The sequence below is a fragment of the Phaseolus vulgaris genome, chromosome 8 (genome assembly GCF_000499845.2).
Source record: "Phaseolus vulgaris cultivar G19833 chromosome 8, P. vulgaris v2.0, whole genome shotgun sequence".
NCBI classification, from domain to species: domain Eukaryota; kingdom Viridiplantae; phylum Streptophyta; class Magnoliopsida; order Fabales; family Fabaceae; genus Phaseolus; species Phaseolus vulgaris.
Genome location: NC_023752.2, coordinates 53070932 through 53083403, shown reverse-complemented (window position 1 = coordinate 53083403; position 12472 = coordinate 53070932). Strand labels below are relative to the sequence as shown.

The 12472-nt window shown below is 39.7% G+C and overlaps 3 long non-coding RNA genes across 3 annotated transcripts; all 3 read left to right on the top strand.

The window, feature by feature from the left end:
• Nucleotides 1–4884: 4884 nt before the first annotated feature.
• LOC137824832 (uncharacterized) lies at nt 4885–6739 on the top strand. The gene is made up of 2 exons (XR_011083277.1): nt 4885–5672; nt 5764–6739. It is a non-coding gene; the product is annotated as an uncharacterized lncRNA (long non-coding RNA).
• A 2647-nt stretch (nt 6740–9386) lies between these two features.
• Nucleotides 9387–10093, top strand: LOC137827207 (uncharacterized). The gene is made up of 3 exons (XR_011083682.1): nt 9387–9692; nt 9854–9930; nt 9999–10093. It is a non-coding gene; the product is annotated as an uncharacterized lncRNA (long non-coding RNA).
• A 1047-nt stretch (nt 10094–11140) lies between these two features.
• Nucleotides 11141–12255, top strand: LOC137826429 (uncharacterized). Its single transcript, XR_011083501.1, has 4 exons — nt 11141–11473; nt 11605–11652; nt 11744–11804; nt 12008–12255. It is a non-coding gene; the product is annotated as an uncharacterized lncRNA (long non-coding RNA).
• The last annotated feature ends 217 nt before the right edge of the window (nt 12256–12472 follow it).

Here is a 12472-nt window from a genome sequence, read left to right as displayed (position 1 = left end):
CATTTTTTGCCCCCACCGTGGGACTGGGAAGAAATCTTTTACAGTGTCCACATGGTAACAACGAGGAACATGATAAGCAACGATAGGAATACACAAGAAGGGGTAGAGACCAACCAACCTGACCCAATGACGTCGATAATGCAAATAAGGAGGGAGATGAAGATGCTTGAGAAGAAAAATGAGGAGGAAATCCAAGGAATGAAGAGGAAGAATGCGAAAGAGATAGCAACTTTGAAGAAGAGAATACTTAGATGAAGCAAAAACTTAATGAAGAGTCAACACTCCAAGAGACTATAGGAAATGAGCATTCCCAAACCAAAAGCACACATCACACGAATTCGAGAACTGAAGAAGTCGGGAGCTCTTATCAAGAAAATACTTGACCGACGTTAGCAAGTACCTTAGGAACGACCTCTCGGAGGATTCCCTTTGTGGAATCTATCCTTGAGGTGCCCCTGCCGAGTACCTAGAAAAACTCAACACTGGACAAGTATGATGGAACTACAGACCCGGATGAACACGTGGACGCATATATAGCGCAAGTCAGTTTTTACACTGTAGAGGATGCGTTGTTGTGCCGGGTATTCCCCACTTCTCTTAAAGAAGCAACTTTAAGTTGGTTTACTCGCCTGCCAACACATTCTATTGATTGTTTGGACACATTGGTGACGAAGTTTGGAGCACAATTTGCTACAAGTCGTCCACACCACCTCACATCCATTGCTTTGGTTAACATTCGGCAAGAGAAGACAGAATCCTTACGAACCTTCATGGAAGGTTTGGCAAAGTGGCACTAAATATAAGCAACTTAAGTCTTGAAGTAGGCATGCATCACATGGTAACTGTGCTCAAGCCTGATCCTTTCTCTAATAGTCTATACAAGAAGCCGACCATGAATTTAGATGAGTTGCGCCAAAGAACTGCCAAATTCATGCAGCTAGAAGAATTGAAAGAGTTTCGTGCCAAAACTAGGGCACCTGAAGAGGCCGAGAAGAAGGTTGACAAGGGTAGACCTATGCAGTCTGGAAGGTCAAAAGATTTTCCTAAGCCACCACGATTCACTTGTTACATTCCTCTAACTATCGACATGTCAAGAATCTTGGAGGAGGCCCTTAATGACGACCTCATGACGCCAAATGTGGATCAGACGAAGAACTTTCGCTATCACCGTAATTTTGGCCATACAACGGAGCGCTGTTGGGCCTTAAAAGATAAGATCGAGGAGTTGGTTCAAGTTGGCCACCTCTGTCGCTTTGTTCAAAGCAATCAGGAGGACAAAAAGCCCTTAACCGATGAAGGGATAATAGGGGACATAGTGAGAAGATGAGCATAAGAGATGGTTGGGGGAAAAATGAAGGAAGTAATCATTGAGATGTCGAATCCGTGCGTGGCGCGATAAACACCATCGCGAGTGGCTTTGTAGGAGGAAGGACAACTTCCTTATCTCGGAAGAGACATCTTAGAGCTATCAACTCAGTATACTCCACTCACAGAAGGAGAAGAAGAAGTATATCGCCTATTACCTTCACTAACAGTGACTTCAGAACTATCGATCAGAATCAAAATGATCCGATTCTGGTAACCATCGAATTGACCAATATTTTGGTCATGAAAATGCTGATAAATCAAGGAAGCTTTGTCGACATCCTTTACTAGAAACATTCAAGAAAATGGGTTTATCTCAAGATGTCGTGGTGACGTTTAATGAACAAATAGTCAGATTCTCGGGAGAAAGAGTAGACACTCGAGGGTACATTGATCTCAACACTAAGTTTGGTGAGGGAAATGAATGTTGTAGGACAATCAGGATCAGATTCCCCTCTGGTGGATGCAGAGACATTGTATAATATCCTTCTGGGGAAGCCCTCCCTTAACAAGTTGGGAGCCATAGTCTCGACTCCCCACATTGCCAAGAAATTTCCCACCGATAGTAAAAGCCGAGGCAGGGGTGTCATGAACCTTCATGTGGATCAAAAGACTGTGAGAGAATGTTATGCCGCGAGCCTGAGAATTCCTCGGTCGACACCAAGCCGAAGGCTTGAAGTTCATCAGGTTACAATTATGAATGATCTGGACCATAGGCCGAATGATGAGCCAACCTTGAAGAAGAGACTGGCAAACCAGGAAAAAAATAATCGTATGGGTTCAACCTTGAAGAAAGAGGAGAAGGATGTAATCACCACCATATTGGCTAAAAACTGTGATCTATTCGCTTGGACAACAACTGACATATCGGGCGTAGATCCTTGAATTATTTCCCACAAGCTCTTAGTTTGTAAGGAGGCAAACCGATATCTCAAAAGAAAAGAAAAATTGTTTTATCTTTAACTAGATGCTCATCCCGAATTTTATTCTTCTACTATCAAAAATTGTTTTGTTCGAATCAATATTTGTCTTTGAAATTACAAGTCATCTTTTCTTTTCTTCTTTTTCAGTCATATGCCCCTCAGACCGTAATAAAGGAACTATATGCAGGGTCTTATATGGCCGATAAATCGGGTGGCATCTACTCCATGTGACTAGCACCTCCACATGACTGCTATGTCATGTGATTGCTAATATGCCCTGGAAGTCAAGTATGGAAGCTCATTGGGGTCTTCGAGGCGCGTGGATGTGACGTTTTGTGAGGAGGTGCAGAGTCAAGTGATTTGGAATGTTGATGCCATCCGACGGTTCATATTGATGGTTCGTATTCGCCCCTTCCTCCACCTATAAATAGGAATCACGGTGGGATCCATTCTTCATGCGTTAACCATGAACTTGCTCCGATAATCCGAGAGTCGAGAGTGTTTGTTTTTAGAATTCGTGTGTACCAGTTGAAGAGTCTTTGGAGGTAACCATGTCATCCCTTTATGTTACCACTTTTATTTTCTTTTGTGTCTAGGGGTCCGAGTGAGGGAAGGTTGATGGTTGTGGATCTTAGCTCTAGTGATACCGAGAGCACTGACAAGTCCTCTCGGACCTCATCCCCCACGTAGGCACTTAAAGAAGAAGAAGACGCTGCAGATTTTAAACATTCCTATCTACAAGATCAGTAGCCTAAGAGGACTTTTCAGTGCTCTTGGTATCACTAGATCTAACATCCATGACCATCATCCTTCCCTCACTCGGACCCCAAATATAGAAGAAAATAAAGTGGTAACAAAAAGGGAAGACAAGGTTACATCCGAAGACTCTTCAAATGGTACACACAAATTCTAAAAACAAACACTCTCGGCTCTCAGATTCTCAGAGCAAGTTTGCGGTTAACGCGTGAAGAATGGATCCCGCCACCACTCCTATTTATAGGTGGAGAAAGGGGCGAATACGAACCGTCAAGCTTAATTTGAACATTGGATCAACTCAGCATCAACAGTTCAGATCACACGACGCTGCACCTCTTGCCAACATGTCACATCCACGTGCCTTAAATGCCCCAATAAGCTTTCCTACTCGACTTCTAGGGCATACGAGAAATCACACGACATAACAATCATGTGGAGGTGCCAGTTACATGAAATAACGACCATTTGATTTATCAGCCATATAAGACCCTACATAAAGTTCCTTTACTAGAGCCTGGGTGACCCGGGATGAGATCTAGCTAAAGATAAAGCAATTTTTCTTTTACACAAACTTTACATGACACTCAAATCGCTCCACTCGAGCCTAGGGGGAAGGTGTACTACCAGATAGCCCAGAAGGCCAAATGACTCTCTTAATCCAAACACAACCCATAAACCCACATTTAATCGTAATTAAGCCAGTTTAGTGTAAATTGTGATTAAGGCACAATTGGACCCTCTTTTAGACCCACGAGCATGTCCATGATAGCTGAGACCCATCCAGCGTCAAAGGTAATTTTTCTCTCTCGACTCACCTGCACATTGTACTTAAACTAACTTGATCGTCAGAGTGACTTTGTACGTCCCCCCCCCCCCCCCCCCCCCCCCTCATTCGACTATAGAAAGAACCAATCGAAGCCTACCGCACCTGAAGGCCATGAGAACTGGAAGCAGAAAAAACAAAAAAGGAGTCACTCTATGAGGAACCCAACTTTGTAAGAACAAAAAAAAAATTTATTAATTATATATTAATACAATAAAATAATTTAATTATTTGTATCAATTAAATGAATTATTTTTTTTATTAATTTCCATTCTTTTTCTTTAAATTTAAACAATTATATCGATAAACTCTTTCTACAGCTATACTAAGATTAATGAACACTAGAGTAACATTAAAATTCTCTGCCCTTCATTACTGTTGAATTCAGTCCTAAATAGGAGTTATATGGGCCAAATGGGCCTTACATTGTTTCATAATATTTCTAATAACACCTGGTTTATTACATAATGTAATGTTCCATCCATTTAGGCTTAGTAATATGACGTTTAGGCCTATTTTTGTTGGGCCAAGTTGTAACAGTACCATCCGCCGGTTCAAGCACTTTGTCCTCAAAGTGATTGGTTGGATTGTTTTGGACCGAAAGGTAGTTATTGGGATGGCACTGAGGATGTATTGGGTGAACATTGGGTTGGCTTGTTTGTGGGCTATATTGGAATGTTGGAGAATTGTTAGGTGTGAGGTTTTGGGGTTGGGAATCTTTGGTGAGGCCATTACGTGGCCATTGATGAGTGGTTGGGATGGGTGGTGGGTGCAGAGAGTTAGGTGAGTGAATTAGTAGCAGGTTTGAAAATTCTGTAGAATTAGGTGGCGCATTAACTGCGAGTTTGAAAGTGCTTTAGGTGAGTGAAGTAGTGCAGAGTTAGGTGGGGGCATTAATTGATCATTTGAAAGGGCTTCAGAGTTAGGTGAGTGAAGTGGTTGGTCATTTGAAAGTCTTTGAGGGTTAGGTGAGTGGCTTAATTGTGGATTCAAAGGATTCTTAGAGTTAGTATCCGCATGAAAGGGTGAGTTAAGTTCAGTGGCTACATGAGTTCCTTTGAAACCACGAAGGAGGGATACATGGAATACTGGGTGTATTTGTGAGGTGCTTGATAAACGAAGTTTGTAGGCTACAATGTCGATGCGGCGAAGCACTTGGTAAGGACCCGAGTAACAAGGGTCGAGCTTCGAACATAAACGACGCTCCATCAACTATCGGTAGTAAGATTGAAGACGTCCCCACACCCAATCATCAGAGTTAAAAGAGCGTTCGGATTGGTGGCGATTGGCCTGGTCGCACATTCGTTGACGTGTCCGGTGAAGGCTTAGTTTAAGGGCGTGGAGAACCAGCGTGTGTTGGTGCAACAAATCTGCAATGGTGGTGCTTGAGTGTGGATTGTCTAACAAATCTAAGGTGGTTGGAGGTTGTCTTCCGTACAGAGCATGGAACGGTGGGGTGCCAATGGCCGAATGATATGTCGTATTGTGCCAAAGTTCTGTTAGATGGAGATATTAGAACCAAGTGTGAGGGTGATCACCAACAAAGCGTTGCATGTAGGCTTCCAAACTTCGATTAAGTATGTTTGTCCGTCTGTTTGTAGATGGTAAAGTGGAAATGAATTTTAGTGTTGTGCCTTGTGCCTTGAATAGGTGTTTCCAGAATGTACTGACAAATGGGGGATCTCGATCTGAGACATTGGTTTTTGGCAGTCCATAAAGACGAAAAATCTCTAATGATAATCGTTTAGCGAGTTGATGGGCATTGAAATGTGTGGGTAGGGCCACAAAGTGACCTACTAAGGCTAGTAAGTGCATTATAAAATCCATTGATAAATCTTCCCACACTTGATCTGGTAATGGGAGTGGTTGGAGTAACCCTTGGGGCTTTGTTGGCAGGCACTTGTTGTGTTGGCACGTGGGACATTGTTGAATGTATTTCTAGACATCTCTAGTCCACCTCAACCAGTAGAAAGCAGCAACAATGCGAGTAAGAGCGGGTTTAATGCCGAAATGACCAGTTGTGGGCGATTCATGCAATTCTTGGAGGATTCGGTTTTTGAAATTGTTGGTAGCGGGAAGAAACACTTGTTGGCAAAAGAAAAGTAGACCTTGATGGACCGAGAAGAGACTGGGGTTTTGTGTATCGTTAGAGCAAACATCAACTAATTTTGTGCCTTCTATGGTGGAGTAAAATTTATGTAACTCTTCAAACATCAATGGGATTGACGACGATAATGCGAGCAACATTGAGGGTGTACCTGTGTCTTGGCGTGAGAGAGCATCCGCAACCACATTTTGATTACCAGGTCGGTATAGTATTTGCAAATCATATCCCTATTTTTGTTGTTCTGGACTTTGGATTGTTTGGGACTGAAGTGTAGTTAAAATTTTTTTGGTCTGTGATTATTTTGAAGTGTTGGCCTAACAAGTACTGACACCATTTCTTAACTGCTTATGTGATTGCATACATCTCTCATACATACAATGATGATGCTTGGAGCCTTGGACACATCTTCTTATTGAAGAAGGATAGCGGGTGCCCCTTTTAGCTGAGCATGACCCCACGGCTACTGCAGACGCGTCTTCTCCACGACAAATGGTAGGGAGAAATTCTGTAGGTGTAGTGTAGGAACTTGAGATATTTGTAATTTTAATTCTTCAAAGGCCTCCTGAGTCGAGACACTCCATGTAAATTTTTGGTTATGCAACAAATCAGTGAGAGGAGTGACGAGAGTGGTGTAGTGATAAACAAACTTTCTATAAAATCCTGTGAGGTTGAGGAAACCACGCAATTTCGTGAGTGAACGTGGATGTGGTCAATTGTGTATGGCAATAACTTTTTCTGGATCAAGGACTACTACTTTAGCCAAAATGATATTACCCAAATAACTGACTTGAGAAGTGGCAAAACTGCACTTAGATAACTTAGCAAAATTTTTTTTAGTGTGTAAAACTTCTAAGATAATCTGTAAGTGCACAATATGTTCCTTCAAATTGGGACTATAAATCAAAATATCATAAAAAAAAACTATGACAAACCGTCGTAAATAAGGTCTGAGGAGATCATTTATGACTGCCTGAAAAGTGGAGGGTGCATTAGTTAACCCAAAAAAGCATGACTAAAAATTCGTAATGTCCATCAATGGTTCTAAATGCTGATTTGTGAGTTTCCTGAGGGAAGAGTCGAATATAATGATACCCTGAGTGTAAATCTATCTTAGTGAAAATTGTAGTTGAGCCTAGTTCATCGAGCAATTCATCGATGGTAGGAATGGGGAAGTGGTCATGAATGGTGGCTGCATTTAATGCTCTGTAATCAACACAAAAGTGCCAAGTACCATCTTTTTTTATGAGGAGCACTGGGAAGAGAAATGACTTGTGTTAGGTTTAATGATACCCTCTTGAAGCATCTCAGAGATGAGTTGATTTATAATTTCCTTGTGTGAGTAGGGATAACGATATGGTTTAACATTAATGGGTGGGGTATGAGAGAGAAGGGGTATGTGGTGGTCATGTAGTCTAGGTGGTGGTAAACCTTTGGGTTTTTGAAAGATTGTTTAGTTTTGTAGGAAAATGGATTGAATGGGAAAACAAAGGGAATATAATGGAGATTATGGGTTTTGTAGGTCAGAGTCCAAGGACACTGGTGGAATAGGGTTATTGTCAATTGAAAGCAGGTGAATGGTTGCAATGGAATTGGTGGATAGGTATTGACATAATTGGTTGTAGGTGGTTGAAGTTGCGGTAGATGGAAAGGCAGCTTGTAGGGTGATTTGTTGGTTCTGGTGGGTGAAAGCAATGCTAGGTATAGAGAAATATGCCTGAGTAGGCCCAAGAGTGCGCAAACATTCAATACCCAAAACTACATTTGCTCCTTCAATAGGTAATAGGTAGAAAGAAATGGTGAATGTAGAAGTTTGAAGAGAAATGTCCACCAAGGGACATATGCCTTGGCATTGTATGAAGGCACCATTGCCTACCATCACTGATAAGGGGGGCTTGGTATAATGGGTAGGTGGAGGTGGTGAGCAATGTGAGGCTGGAGAATGTTGTGGGAGCTACCTGAATCTATGAGAATAGTGATAGGTAGGTTGTGGATTAGGCCAATGAATTTTAGAGTTTTGGAAGATGTGTTGCCCGTGAGGGCTTCGGGTGATAAATGAAAATGGATGGTGTTTGGGCATTAGGTATTTATAGGTGAATTGTCTAAGGTTTCTAAGGTTGAGTCATCCAAGAAAAGTAAAAAATGAGAAGTGGTGCATCTATGCCTTGGGTAAATTTCTCATCACAGTTGTAACATAAACCTAGGGCACGACGTTTTTGCAATTGGTTTGGTGTGAGGCGTTTAATGGGCAAGGGATGATTTATGTGAGGGTTGACAGTGGATTTGTTGTTGGACAATATGGGGGAGTTAGTGGTAGGACAAGTTGTTTGGGGGGTAAGAAAACGTTGGGGTCTAGGTTTGGAGTCATGATGTTTGTCCTCAATGAGTTTGGCTAGACCAATGGCTTGGGAGACTGAATATAGGTGAGTGTTCTTTGCTAATTTCAGGTTGGAGCCCCGAAATAAAGCAATTAAGTATAATATCAAGGGTGAGTCCAACTATGCAGTTACATAATTTCTCAAAACGATATTGATAATTTGTTATCGTGGTGGTTAGTTGGAGTTTGAATAATTTTGCTAGGTGGTTAGTGTAGGTGGACGATCCAAATGTAGTTCCAACGCTCGAGTGAAGGATGTCTAGTCCGTGATAAGGTTGTTTTGATGCAACCATTTAAACCAACTGAGAGCCTCTCCCTTCATGTGGAAAGCTACCATAGAAACCCTTGTCCAGGTGGAATCTGATAAAAAGTAAAATATTGCTCTGCTTGGAAGAGCCAATCTAGAGGTTCAAGGCCTTCTTTGAAGGCTAGCTGCAACTTGGGTGGCTGGATACTAGGAGGGGGGTTATTAGTGATAGCTTGTTGGTTGCCATTGTAATGGGTGCCGCCAGGGGCTAATCCGTGTTTTCATCGTGGTTTGTGGAAGAGATTTGATTCATGGGAAAAGTGAGGGTGGATTGAATAGAATCATTATATGCCTCCATGGCTGCCTGACAGGTGTGATTGTCCTCCATCTGGACCTGAATACATTCCAGACGTTCTTGAATTGAGTGTAGAATTTCTTCTAGGTCTTTAGTTTGGGGTTTAGGAGGCATGTGTAAGGTCAATGAAAGCACCAATTGATAGACTCTTTTTACAACTATACAAAGATTAATGAACACTCACTACAAAAAAACGTGTATAAAATGACGGTTTTAATATGGCGATTATTAATAACCGCCACAATCTGCTGTAAAATACGACATTTTAGTAACCGCCACAATGATCCTTTAGAATATGACATTTTTAACTACCATAATTATCCTTCAAAATAAAATTCCTGCTTTTGCTTTCCCTCCTACACCATTCTTCTTTATTTTCATTTTTTTTTTTAATTTTTTGGAAACTAATTTTGTTTCTGAAATCAGGTGCCTCCCACTCTTTGGAAACCAACGTCTTCCCCCTCTCTTTCCCTGTCTGCCAACTTTCTTCCCTCTTTGTCTGCTAACACGACCCTTATGCGATCTTCATGAAACCCTAAGGCGACTTTCACAAAACCCTCACGAAACCCTTATGCTACCTTCACTAACCCTTCCCATGACCTTCACGAAACCCTGAAACCCTAACACTCACTTCTTTGTCTGCCATTGCTACCTTCGCGCAAGGTTGTTCCTCTGACCTTCACGAAATCCTAACCCTCACTCCTCTGTCTGCCATTGCCGCCTCCGTGCAAGGTTGTTTCAGGTTTGTGCTCGCGCGTCCTAAACCTCTGTCATGAATCTATTGTTTGAAATCGTTATAGGTTGAAATTGTTCGAAATCGTACTTCTGATTCTTGTTCATTGATTGTGTAACGCACACTCCTTACAAAATTACAAAAAAATTGATGATTTCTCTGCTCAATAGGAAGCTGAACGGAGCAAAAAGGGGAGGTCAAAGCATTCACAATGGAGGAACTATGATGATTTAAATGAATATTTCTGGTATAGTTAATTGTTTCTCACTTTTTATTTGTATCTGTCTTGGTATTAATTTTCAATGACAATTGTAGGTCAGTTGATTGTTTTCGGCTTGGTTGGCCAATGCGTGCTGATGCCGATTTTTTTTGCTGGCCAGTTGAGCAGCTAAATTTTGACAAATCTAATGTAAGCATTGATTATGTTCTCAGTTTATTTAAGTTTTATAAGTTTAGTTCTTAGAAGAAAAAGTTGTTTCAAAGTTGAAAATTGATTTATAGATGACATGCATCATATATTTGGTTGATTATACTGGTTATGAAATGCTTTTTTTTTTTTTCTGTAAACAATCATTATGATAATCAATGACTGCTTGGATTTTTTTTCAAAAAATGGGAAGAAAATGTTCTCCAATTGATTATGATCCTGATTTGAAATGTTAAATGGGTGCTTTTTAAAATTCTCATTGTTGTAAACGAAGTACATTTGGATTGCTACTGCTGAAAACCTAAAACATGTTCCTGCCACTGGATTTTAAGCCTTGATATATACTTGAATCTACAAAATAACAAGCCAGTTAACAAGGACAAATGGGTTGGAAAAGTGAATTTTGTTGAGATAAGGTCATTTTGGCATATTTTCAGAAGTTTTGATCGCATGTGGGTTTTTTTTTTATTCTGTGCTTACAGGTCATCATTTGTCTATTGTCCTTCACAATCTATGTGTATGATTTTTCCCTTCATTCAATATCTAGCAAAATATATCCATTTCTGAAAGAGCTAATTTATCTTAGGCTATGATTATTGTTGCTTGGAATGGAACTGGGGATCCAAGTGCAATCATTGATGTGAATGTTTTCAAGAAGGTGCTTAATGTGTTTATAACTGCTATCTTGAAGCTTGGACAAGGTAGGTAATAACAAATCTTACCAGCACATATATTGCTTGTGGATATTTCTCAATAGCCAGATTCATATTTTTGTACAAAATTTTAGGCTATATTGCTACTCTGCTTCTATTCAAGAGCCCTTTGTTCTTCTATTTATAATGCTTGTCTGTTTAACATGCAATCGCTGATAGACATCAGAGGAAGATTTATTTAGTGATTTTTTTTTTGGTTTTTACTTGCTATTTAAAGGCCATTTTTGTGTACCCACATTGTTTTAAACAATCTTGGCATTATGAAAGTGTAAGTTGTTTATGGTTATAATTTTTACTTTATGTTTACATGGGCAGCTATTCTGGATGTGATCCTCAGTTGTAAATCACAATGGAGCATGTCTATGCATGTTAAGTTGGGATACATTCTAAAAGTTGTTTCAGCTGCAGCATGGGTGATTGTTCTATCAGTTAGTTATGCTTATACTTGGGAAAATCCTCCTCGGTTTGCTCAAACAATACAAAGTTGGTTTGGAAGCAATTCAAATTCACCTTCATTCTTTATTATGGTCGTTGTTGTATACCTATCACCAAATATGCTAGCTGCCATGTTGTTTTTGTTCCCACTCATTCACCGTTTTCTTGAGAGGTCAAACTATAGGATTGTGATGCTTATGATGTGGTGGTCACAGGTAGGTGATATGGCTACCCTTTTTCCTATGCATATTTTTCGGCTGGTACACATAGGAACAAACATTTTTTGCCTCTGCACCTGAGATATACTGAATTTAAAATGGCGATTTTGATTCTTTGTAATTGGCAGCCTCGACTCTACTAGGGGAATGCATGAGAGCATATTTTCCCTTTTCAAGTAAGAATCTAGTTTTAGAAGTTCCTCTCAATTGTGAATAGTATTATTTTCCTTGGATCTAATCATAATGTATCATTGTTTATAATGTAAGGTACACAATGTTCTGGGTTCTCCTCATAATTACAAAGTTAGCTTTCAGTTACTATATAGAGGTGATGATTTCTTTTCATTCATGATTTGTGGATAACTCTAATCTTTCCGCCTTTTCTTAACTTCCCTTGATTGTAGAAATGAATGTATACTTTTTTGGTCTTAAACTTCAATGTCTTGGTTCTTGTATTTTTGACGACCAACCTTTGTCAAATTGACTGTAGTTTAACTATATCGTCTATAATATTAATGTACTAATTTACAGAAAAAGCAGCTTGTGTAGTCCCATTAAATATGGACCACAATGTCTCAGCTTGTGTACTAAGAAAATGAAGCTCAAAGTTAGGGATGCTCATAATTTGCTCATTGGAATACATGTGGTTGTCAACTATGATGACAACTTTCACGAACCGGATGTTGCTAGTGGTGCTCCATCACCAAACCAGAATATAAGATCAACTGGAGGGAGTAAGACAAATTAGGATTGGGAATTTACTTGTAATATGTTTAGAAAGTGAAACTATTTATATTTTGACAATTTAATTTACTTGTTGTTTGGATTAGTTTGACATTATCAAATGAATGAATGAACTTATCTTTTGATTATTATATTTATCAATTTTAATTATATTATGAAATTAGTTTAAGTTATAACTTAATTATATTATGAAACATAATTGTGTAGTGAAATTTAATTATAATATCAAATTAATTAATATTATAAAATCAA